The 12,239-nt window shown below is 41.1% G+C and overlaps 1 protein-coding gene across 7 annotated transcripts in view; it reads right to left on the bottom strand.

The window, feature by feature from the left end:
• The window catches only part of LIMS1 (LIM zinc finger domain containing 1), a 146,955-nt gene that overhangs the window by 40,002 nt on the left and 94,714 nt on the right, over positions 1 to 12,239 (bottom strand). Inside the window, exon 1 of one of the 7 annotated variants that reach the window (XM_077914864.1) lies at positions 205 to 317. The exons of 5 other annotated variants lie outside the window; for them this stretch is intronic. The gene's annotated coding sequence lies outside the window, so the exon portion shown is untranslated. Of the gene's footprint in view, positions 1 to 131; positions 318 to 12,239 lie in introns of those variants that run through there. One more of the 7 variants, XM_077914862.1, reaches the window with a different exon arrangement.

Consider the following 12,239-nt stretch of genomic DNA (forward strand, 5'->3'; position numbering starts at 1 on the left):
AGAACATGCATCCCTTCCCATAAGCACTCTCTAGTACAAGGGACTTGTTTGGGGACCAGTCAATTTGGGTTCTTACCGTATTTTCACACTAGGTATTAACACAGGAAAGAGACAAAAACAAGGGGACACACCTCCGTTTTGGTCCTCAAGAAACAAAAGATCACAGTAAAGGAATCCATGTCACCTTGTGGTCAAGGAGCCCACCTGTGGCCACAGCCAGAAAGCACAGGTCCCGGATGGCCTGAAATGCCAGCCCTGCGAGGCCCCCAGGCCTACACCACGTTTCTGGGCTTCCACAGTTTCTGAAGGTTCAGGCAGAATCTAAAATGTGACATAATATTCTAAACAACTTCCGTCATAGAATGTGCTAAGAGATGACACATTATTACTATTACTATTACTATCTCTTCTGTCGTCTCCTCATCTGCCTCACTTTCAGGCCCCATATATACAGAAGCTGAACCGAATGGTGGTCACAAGAAACAGGCAGGAGTCACTGAACTGTGAGTGCTGCAGGAAACATGGCAGCAGCCCAGCCCCGAGGTCCTTCTTTCCCTTCCCTTTACAGACATCCTGGTAGCAGCTGTCTGCAGCCCTAAACAGGCTAGTGATGGACCAACTTCACAAGAGCTGTCTTTGTTCAGCCTGCCCTCCACCCCCCATTCTTGCAGGACTCCTTGAGGACACTGCTCACTGCTCCCTCCTCCTCCTCCAGCATGGCCTCTATCTGCCACAAAGAGACTAGAGACATTATCTAGTTTCCATCCAACCACAAACCTTCCAGAAATACTATTTCTGAAGAACAATGTACAAGAGAGAAATCAAGAAAAAGGCTTGGGGAGAGAAACAATACCATGGAGCTCGCAGACACTATTTCAGTTACTTTAATATAATTGAGGTTTACACATGTGCACGTGCACACATGTGTGTGCGTTTTGTCTTTTAATATTTAATTACTTAATGATATTAAGTGAAACTTAAACCTTCCTGGTGGTAGGGCATGGAGACTCCTGCTCTAATCCTTTTACAAACAGAACTGATTCCAAAGGTTTCAGTTTAGGACAGCAAACGTGTACTTGGAAGACCATGCCTATCCAAACCTTAACAAACATAGCAACAAGTGCTTTTTCGCAACGGTCTGCCACCAGAACACAGGTGTCGTGAAAACCACGGCTAAACCTAAACCAAAATGGGAAAGGAAAAGACTCACGTCAACATCATCGTCATTGGACACATGGATTCAAGCAAGTCTACTGCTACTGGCCATCTGATCTACAAATGTGGTGGGATCAACAAAAGAACTATCGAAAAATTTGAGGAGGCTGCTGAGGTGGGAAAAGGCTCCTTCAAGTATGCCTGGGTCTTGGATGAACTGAAAGCTGAACGTGAACGTGATATCACCATTGATATCTCCCTGTGGAAATTTGAGACCAGCAAGTGTTATGTGACCATCATTGATGCCCCAGGACACAGAGACTTTATCAAAAACATGATTACAGGCACATCTTAGGCTGACTGTGCTGTCCTGATTGTTGCTGCTGGTGTTGGTGAATTTGAAGCAGGTATCTCCAAGAATGGGCAGCCCCGTGAGCATGCCCTTCTGGCTTACACACTGGGTGTAAAACAAGTAATTGTTGGTGTTAACAAAATGGAGTCCACTGAACCACCCTACAGCCAGAAGAGATACAAGGAAATCATTAAGGAAGTCAGCACCTACATTAAGAAAATTGGCTACAACCCCAACACAATAGCATTTGTGCTATTGGAATGGAATACATGCTGGAATGTATGACATGCTGGAATGGTGACATGGAATGGTGACGTGCTGGAGCCAAGTGCTAACATGCCTTGGTTCAAGGGATGGAAAGTCACCCGTAAAGATGGGAATGCCAGTGGAGCCACTGCTTGAAGCTCTGGATTGCATTCTGCCACCAACTGGTCCAACTGATAAGCCCTTGCGTCTGCCTCTCCAGGACGTCTACAAAATTGGTGGTATTGGTACTGTCCCAGTGGGTTGAGTGGAGACTGGTGTTCTTAAGCCTGGCATGGTGGTCACCTTGCTCCAGTCAATGCTACAACTGAAGTAAAGTCTGTTGAAATGCACCATGAAGCTTTGAGTGAGGCTCTTCCTGGGGACAATGTGGGCTTCAATGTCAAGAACGTATCTGTCAAAAATGTTCATCGTGGCAACATGGCTGGTGACAGCAAAAATGACCACCAATGAAAGCAGCTGGCCTCACGGCTCAGGTGATTATCCTGAACCATCCAGGCCAAATCAGTGCTGGATATGCACCTGTGCTGGATTGTCACACAGATATTACTTGCAAGTTTGCTGAGCTGAAGAAGACAGATCGTCGTTCTGGAAAAAAGCTGGAAGATGTCCCAAGTTCTTGAAATCTGGGGATGCTGCCATTGTTGATATGGTTCCTGGCAAACCTATGTGTGTTGAGAGTTTCTCTGACTATCCTCCTCTGGGCCGTTTTGCTGTTCGTGACGTGAGACAGACCGTTGCTGTGGGTGTCATCAAAGCAGTGGACAAGAAGGCAGCTGGAGCTGGTCAAGTCACCAAGTCTGCCCAGAAAGCTCAGAAGGTTAAATGAATATAATCCCCAATACCTGCCACCCCAGTCTTAATCAGTGGTGGAAGAACAGTCTCAGAACTGTTTGTGTCAATTGGCCATTTAAGTTTAATAGTAAAAGACTGGTTAATGATAACAATGCATCGTAAAACCTTCAGAAGGAAAGGAGAATGTTTTGTAGACCATTTTTTTTTTTTTTTGGTGCATGTGTGGCAGTTTTAAGTTATTAGTTTTTAAAATCAGTACTTTTTAATGGAAACAACTTGACCAAAAATCTGTCACAGAATTTTGAGACCCATTAAAACAAAAGTTTAATGAGAAAAAAACAAAACAAAACATTGCAACATGTAAAACAGAACAATCCCTTTTCACGGCATAAATAAGGAAGCAAAATATCATCAAAACTAACTTGGTACCAGGTCAAATTATAAGCTGGGAAAATAGAGCAGAATAATTGAGTTCTCAAACAGCCTGGAATATAGGAAAGCAAATCATATGACGACATGCTGAGAATGGTTCACATAAAGTAATTCAGTATGGCCTGAATATAAGTAAAAGCTGTCTAAAACAACAACAACAAAAAAACAAAACAAAACAAACAACAACAAAAGAGCTGTCTAGCCCTCGAATGATCGTATCTGTGATGGTTGCATCAAAAGTCAATGATCTGCCTCTATTAAAAGTGGCAGTAATTTCTATATTTCCACAGATAGCAACATTCCAGACTAGTAGAGACAAATGACTACATGTTTATTTCAAGAAACAGTTTTATCTAAAATAAGGGAAATAATTCTGTGTTAAAGGATAAATGAAAAACAAACACCAAATCAATTGCTATGAGTTAAGATGCTGCCAAAAGTGAAGAGACAGAACCACTAATATTTTAAAAGGGCAAACCCAAATTTTATACGGCTGTCATGATAAACATTTAAGTCATACGGGATGCACGAATACTTTCAGGGACAGAGGGGGAAGGGATACGGAAGGAAATCACGTGGTATAGTTTATTACCCTGAGCATAAATATAATCAGTGCTCAATATTATAATGGCTCAAAAAAGTAATGCCAGTGTTTTCTCATCCAGAAATCGATTTGTAGGCTTAGGATGCAGGTACAGATTGCCTCTAGGTACACCGCTTATATAAACACAGATGAACATTTACCTTCCCTTTTACTTAATGTTTCCATGTAAAGGTTGACAGCCTGAGTCATTATTACAGAGCCCAGAGGCCATAACCCCAGGGATCACGTTTAGCTCTGTAGAAGCAGTTTCAGACACTCAGGCCATGATTCATATTTTGGTTCTTTAGTAACTTTTGCATTTCCTCTTACATTTTTTTTTAAAGATTTTATTTATTTATTCATGGGAGACACAGAGGCAGAGACACAGGAAGAGGGAGAAGCAGGGTCCCTGTGGAGAGCCGAATGCAGGACTCAATCCCAGGACCTGAGCCAAAGGCAGATGCTCAACCTCAACTGCTGAGCCACCCAGAAGCCCCTCCCTCTTACATTTTCAAGACTGAAGAGGCAGAGAAAGAAGCTGGAGGCTTTTCTGCAGCTCATTTACCATTCATTTGACCCAAAACATCATTTGTGCTATAATGTTTGGCACTGCCTGGCAAGAAACAAACTGTCCTAAACCATGAAAATTCTGAGTACATGCTCCCTTGGGTATTTCTTGATTTCATCATACTTTTTGAAAATCTTGCTTTTTTTTTTAAAGATTTATTTATTTATTTGCATGAAAGAAAGAGGAGGGGCAGAGAGAGGGGGAGAATCTCAAGCTGATTCCTCCCTGACTGAGGAGCCCTGAGATCATGAACTGTGGTGAAATCAAGAGTCAGATGCTCAACTGACTGAGCCACCCAGGTGCCCTGAGAATCTTGCACATGTTAAGTGGCTCCAGCACTTAACTTTTAACAAGGTGTCTTTCAAGGGAGAGAAGGTGGCTGAATTCCAACAAATTACTAACAGGTACTCAGGAAGCAAAGTAGAACGTTTCTCTCTTCAAAGAAAGAGAAACAAACATTCTGCTTTGCAAACATGTGTCTTCCCAAATAGTAAAAATGAAAAGTGTCTAGTTATTTGATATTCAAAATGAAATACAATAAATCTTTGAGTATCTCTAAATCTGTTAATTATTCAGTTGGCAAGTGGAGAAACTCAAGCTCTTAAAGTCAATTACTAAGTGGTGATACCAGATATTGGACCTAGTCTCTACTAACCCGGACTCGGAAAGCTTTCTTAGATGGCTCACATTTCATTAGCCAAACTGTTATTTTCAAAATAAACTTATTTGTTTCATTCTACAAATGAAACAAATCCATCTCTACCATGAAGGTAAGAGCAGTAAATGAGATGTTAAGTCTAATCTTTCCATACAAATTGTAAAAGGCTTAATAATGACCATAGGTAGACATCCTAGTTAAGATTAAGTGGCTCAGATCCCTTTCCACCCTCCTCCTCCCATCAACCTCCAAATCTCAAGTCGGAGCCACAAATGCAGAAATCCTGGTTGGGTTTATATATCACTGACAGGCAAGTAGCTGACAGGCTGTTGTTATGGATGTTGGACAAGGCACAACCACTGATAAGCCCAGTAAGGGATGAATTTTAATGTGATAGTTACATATGAGGAGGGAAAGGTTAAAATTATGTCACTTACCATAATATAAATCAAACAATTATAATTATTGAAAACTTGTTTTTTAAAAAAAGATGTTATTTATTCATTCATGAGAGACAGAGAGAGAGGCAGAGACACAGGCAGAGGGAGAAGCAGGCTTCCTCTGTGGAGCCTGATGCAGGACTCAATCCCTGAACCCCAGGATCACAACCTGAGCCGAAGGCAGATGCTCAACCACTGAGCCACACAGGCGTCCCATTTATTGAAGATTTCAAATACATATTAAACTAGTGGGAATAGTAAGATGAATCCCATCAAACCCAAGTCAACGCAAAAAGTTAGAAACCATGATCGATTTTTGTTTTATCTATTCTTCAACTATAAAGTATTTTGAAGTAAATTTCATACGTATCATTTGATCCATAAATTCTTCAGCATATAACAATACATATTTAAACTCTTATTTCCTACAGGGATATAATGTAAATTATATTACAATGTAATGTAAATTTTGAAGGAGGCTCAGTAGAGAGATGCTTGATTTCCACTATTTCAAAATTACAGACTGTTAGAAGTATAAGCAGGCTGTCCTCCACCAGCTTTCAGCAGCTGCCACAGGGCTGGGGGAAGGTTCAGGAAAAGAATCCGGTCTAGCCATCCCACCCCTTTCCTTCTCATCACTTCCACAGAGCATCACTGCTTTTGTTCTATACACCACAGTGCCCAGGGAAATCCTGTCTGGAAAATATGATTTTTTTGAAAAGCTTCTGATTGGACCTTCTATTCCTTTTCTCAGATTTTCAGATACTTGTTTTTTTGTTTGTCTTATTTTGTTTGGTTTGGATTTTTTGGGGTTTTGTTTTTGCTCTGTTCCTATGAAAACTGGAAGCTGTAAATACATGGACTGGTTTTCTGAAATGGTCTGATATTTTACCACTTCTATTATGAGTGAAAACTAATTCACTGGTATATACCAGTTTTTGGTTTTTTTTTTAAGATTTTATTTATTTATTCATGAGAGAGACAGAGAGAGAAGCAGGCTCCATGCAGGAAGCCCAATGTGGGACTCGATCCCGGGACTCCAGGATCACACCCTGGGCCAAAGGCAGGCGCCAAACCGCTGGGCCACCCGGGGATCCCCTGGTATATATCAGTTTTAACTGGTAATTGAGTTGATCAATCTCAGTTGCTATTTCTCTATATAAAGCTCAGAAGACCATCCTAGGCTCATTCATAGAGAAGCATTTGCCTAGAAACCACCCTGTAAATCCTTCTTTTTTTCCCTCAAACATAGCTGAAACATTACAAATAAGTAGCCCACATGTAAGCTGTGGCTTCTTTCTATTCCCATGCATACTCATATTTCTTCCCTATAATATTGTCATTCCCATTATACCCCTAAGGAATCAGAATTCTGACAATAAAATATACTATTTCATCTCAGTAGCATTCAACGATGCCTTAAGTAGCTGTTAATAGCAGATGGCAATATAAAGATGTTGAAAGGTGACCGTAGTAAGTTTCTGCTGAATTGCAGAGTTGATTATGGTGGCCACAAAACCTATCAGTATCGAACAGACATTTTTCCAAAGAAGACAAACAGGTGGCCAACAAACACATGAAAAGATGCTCAACCTCATTAATCAGGGAAACTGCAAATCAAAACCACAATGTGATATCACTTTACACCAATCAGAATGGCTGTTATCAAAACAACAAGAAATAACAATTTGTTGGTGAGGGTGTGGAGAAAGGCACTTGTGCCTATTAGTGGGAATGTAAACTGGCACAGTCATTTTAGGTAATAGTATGGAGGTTCCTCAAAAAATTAAAAATAGAAGTACCATATGACCCACTAATTCCACTTCTCAGTATCTAGTCAAAGAAAACAAAAACACTAGTTTAAACAACATATGAATGGATATCTTTATCTTGCTATTTGTGACAACATGGATGGACTTTTAGGGTATTATGCTAAGTGAAGTCAGACAAAAAGACAAATACCATATAATTTCACTTATATGTGGAATCTAAAAAACAAATAACATAAAAAACAGAAATAGACTACATAAATACTGAGAACAAAATGATGGTTGCTAGAGGGGAAGAGGGGATGGACAAAAAAGGCTGAAGAGGATTAAAAGGTACAAACTTTCAGTGGTAAAATAAACCACAGGGATGAAAAGTATAGAATAGGGGATATAATCAATAATATTATAATCATATTGTATTGTAACAGATGGTAACTACATTTACATGGTGAGCATTTAGTTATGTATATGATTATTGAATCACTATGTTGTATACCTGAAACTCAGAATATATTGTATGTCAATTATACTTCAAAAAGTTTTTTTTAAATTTTTATTTATTTATGATAGTCACACAGAGAGAGAGAGAGGCAGAGACATAGGCAGAGGGAGAAGCAGGCTCCATGCACTGGGAGTCCGACGTGGGATTCGATCCCAGGTCTCCAGGATCGCGCCCTGGGCCAAAGGCAGGCGCTAAACCGCTGCGTCACCCAGGGATCCTGTCAATTATACTTCAATAACAAAAAATTTAAAAAGCCTATCTATATTGCCTTATGCACATGTAATCAAAGAAGCATTAAAAAAACTTCTAAAACAGTCATGTTTTTAAAAGCCCCACCTATGTCATCTAATGACTTTAAATTTAGTTTGGAAAGAAAAACCCAAATACTCATTCTGATTTCACTACTTCTTCAATAAATGATCTAAACCAGTGCTTCCACAGTTCATTTCATTCATTTATTCATTCACAAATATTAACTGAACATCTACTAGTCTAAATTGTGCTAGTCACTAAATGAGTTAGACATTACTCCAGCCTGGATCTGACAGTCACCTGTTCACAGAAGGTATCTGATGCCATGAATACTGCAGAGCTTTGGAAATACCAGCAGCAACAACATATGAGAAATTGAGAAGCAGGAACGAGTAGGAAAACTAAGAAAAGGCAGCACTGGGGACATGAACAAAGGAGAAATCTTTAAGAAGGAAGCATTACTCATAATTTCAAAGGTGGGCAGCCCGGGTGGCTCAGCAGTTTAGCGCCGCCTTCAGCCCAGGGCGGGATCCTGGAGACCCGGGATCGAGTCCCATGTCAGGTTCCCTGCATAGAGCCTGCTTCTCCCTTTGCCTGTGTCTCTGCCTCTCTCTCTCTCTGTGTCTCTAATGAATAAATAAAATCTTAAAAAAAGAAAAAAATAAATGTTTATACTTTCAAAGGTAAGTAAAGGGAAAGTCACGTAATTTATGTGAGAGCCTTGGGACTGGGAGGTGGGCCCCCCCTCCTATGACAGATACTAATGAACAGTGTACAGTGTTATATATACTAATGAACTAAAGTACAGTGAACAGACTCACCACTCATGGATGCATGAGAGGGATGACCAGATAAAGGCTGCAAAGAGAGAAAACTTAACCTAAGGGCCTGGCTCTGGATCTGTGATGTGTGACCATAAGGGCCAGCTGGCCCAGCTTATCATCAGGGAATACAAGGAACCACAACATTGACAACAAGCTACCATAATTTTAATTTCTTCCTGCAACTCAATGAACTTTTATAGAGTATTATGTAGAAACCACTGTAGAGGGAGAAAAAAAAACAGGGGGGAGTGCAAATCCCTCACAAATGATCAATGCACAGCTTTGCCTTCAGACATCTTAATTCAGCAAAGGAGCTGAGATGCATGTACAGCTGACAGTGATTTCAGCTACACTGTGTCCAACAGGACAGAGAAGCACATGGCACTGGGCAGGGGAACGGTGATGAGAAGCACTGGACTTGGGGTTGGAGAATTCTGGTCTGTCCCAGTCACACCTTTTGCTACTTGGGCAAAGGCAGGATTAAACAAGAGAACATGTGAAAATGCCTAATAGTGCTAGGATCGTACAAGCTTTACAAGCTACTTTCTTTCCTGGGTTCCCTTTGATTTCATTCAACAAACATTTACTGAAGCCCCACAATAAAGTAGTAGGTGGAGGGGATCCCTGGGTGGCTCAGCAGTTTGGCGCCTGCCTTTGGCTCAGGGCACCAGCCTGGAGACCCAGGATCGAGTCCCACCTCGGGCTCCCGGCATGGAGCCTGATTCTCCCTCCTGTGTCTCTGCCTCTCTCTCTCTCTGTCTATCATGAATAAATAAATAAATCTTTAAAAAAAAATAAAGTAGTAGGCGGAAAGTAAAGTCAAGAAAGCTACAGCAGGATGGGCGTACACAGGGGAGGTGGGCATGGCATTCTCTTCATTCACAGAGTCAAGGGCACTGATGATATGGTCTAGAGAGTTGGAAAAATGGATTGTGAATGAAGGGAAACAAGGGCTGATTTGACAACATGTCAACACTTAACCACCTGACTGACTTGGTGCTCTTATTCTCTATGCGATGTACATGGTTGGTCCTGATGCCCTAACTTAATTCCTTCCAGGTTCCCCAGGCTCAGTCAAGGGGCACAGCCCACCCCTTCCCGGCAGGCAGCCCCGAGGATGGCCCTGGAGACCCCACTTCCTGGAACCAACAAAGATTCTCTCCTTGATGAACTCCAGTCAGGCTCTTATAAGCTCTTTCTTACTGGACCCTGACTTCTGAGCTTACTCCAGTTTTACCAAAAGCCCCGTTAGGTCAGAGTAACTAACCTCCCACCCTTGCTATCTGCTCAGCCTCTCCAACTATTCAGGTTCCCTATCCTCTCCACCTCCCCACAGCTTTCAGCGAGAATGTCAGGTCAGTTTCGCCAGAATCCCCCCATACCTGTGATGTTTCTTCTCAGTAATTCTCTATCCACTGACCCCTACTCTGTTCCTGGGCTACGAATTCTACTTTTCCTCGCTGTATTTGGAGTTGAGCCCCATCTCACTCTGCCTGTGGGAAGCCCCACTGCAGTGGTCCCTACACTTATCTTGATCCTGAATAGTCTGCCTTATTGTTGTTTAACAGGTGTCACTGGATATTGTTTTTCTTTAACAATTTTCACAGCTTTGTAGAATGCCCTCATTTGCAGGGTAGGCTGGACTTACTGACTTGCTTCTCATGAAGGTATTACAGTAAAAGCAGTTAAGTCAGTTCTGAGATTTGGTTATAAAAAAGACTGTGGCTGCCATCTTGAGCTCTCTCCCTCTCCTGGATCACTCTCCCATTGAGCCTTGAAAAGACTACAGCCCTGACCAAAAGCTCAAGGGCAGTATCACAAGACCCTGAGCCAAAGCCACTGAATTAAGATGTACACCTGGATTCCTCACTCACAGAAACTGTGGGATAACAAATGCTCATCATTTTAAAGCTATAGTTAGTAAATCAGTACCCACAGGCTAAATGTGGCTCACTGCTTCCAGAAATATAATTTTATTGGCATACACACAGCTCATTCACTTATGTATTTTCTACAGCTGTGTTCACACTACAACAGCAGAATTGAGTAGTTGGGACACGGAACGTATGGTGTGCACAACCCATAACATTTATTATGTGGCCCTTTACAAAGAAGTGTGCCACCTCTGGTTGCCCCTAAATTTGGGGGTAATTTGCTATTCAGTAATAGATAACTAATGCACGCTGATCCTGTAGCATCACAGCTATTCCTCTAGATATAGAATATTTTTTATTTCTCTCTGTAATTCTGTTTTTCCTACCATACACAAGGTTCCATATCAGCAAATAATGAATGTTTTAGTCAATTTTATATCCCCATTTCCGTGGCACATAGTAAGACCTTAATAAATGTAGACTGAACCAAGAATGTCTAGACAAATATATTTTACATACTAATGTGGGAAACATACAACCTAGAAATATATCCTTTAAATAAAATACATTACATTGAGAAAAGCCAAAATTACAAGTGGTGCTGAATAGCTACTATTTCCAGTTGAATCCGTTTTAAAGGTATTTGTTGAGTGCCACAGAAACAATGATTCTAGATCCAAGAAAACTATTATCTTTTAAACTGGCCATTCATTCATAAAAAGATTTTATTTTTTTGAGAGAGAGAGAGCATGCTCATGACCTGAGCCGAAGGCAGACTGAACTGACTGAGCCACCCAGGCACCACTAAACTGGCTATACTTTTATAAAACCTCATTGTTTAAAATACCTGTATATCAGTTGCATCGGATACTTCCAAGATTATTGCCATTGTTTTATTTATTTATTTAATTTATGATAGTCACCCAGAGAGAGAGAGAGAGAGAGGCAGAGACACAGGCAGAGGGAGAAGCAGGCTCCATGCACCGGGAGCCCAACGTGGGATTCGATCCCGGGTCTCCAGGATCGCGCCCTGGGCCAAAGGCAGGCGCTAAACCGCTGCGCCACCCAGGGATCCCGCCGTTGTTTTAAACATGAAACAATATATTTTCCACCACCTGGAAGGCTTATTGAAAATTTCCAAAACACTGTAGAAATTTCAGTTTTATCCCAACAAATTCTGCATATCAGAATTAAAAACTAAAGTTGGCAGCAGTAACTGTCAAACATAAGTCAACATTCTACATGCAATGATTCACTGCAGCTTCCTATCTCATCTGGTTCCCTTCACATTCTGTTTGCCAGAGGCAGGAGGACAATATTATAGACAAAGATAAAACTTGGATATTCTTGCAATGTCCAATTTTAAGGAATATACTCATTATGACATATAAATGTAATACTTTTAGCTTTTTAAACCTGGATATTTTTTCTGGCAAATATCTATGAAGAAGAGGCTGAAAAATTCCATTTTTTGTTTCAATCTTATTATTTACAGGCAAGCACATGAGGTTAACCTTTACTTATACATTCAATGGTAAATTTTTAACTTTTAAGATATGATCAAGTATATTCAAAACTTCCACATAAGAAAACTTACTCTAAAACGTAAGTGAAGGACACCTGGGTGGCTCATTCAGTTAAGCATCAGCCTTTGGCTCAGGTCATGATCCCAGGACGTGGGTCCCACTAGGATGAGTCCCATTTTGGGCTCCCTGCTCAGCGGGGAGTCTGCTTCTTCCTTTCTCTCTGCCCCTCCCCCCGCTCATGTTCT

Source organism: Canis aureus, chromosome 11 (assembly GCF_053574225.1).
Source record: "Canis aureus isolate CA01 chromosome 11, VMU_Caureus_v.1.0, whole genome shotgun sequence".
NCBI lineage: Eukaryota > Metazoa > Chordata > Mammalia > Carnivora > Canidae > Canis > Canis aureus.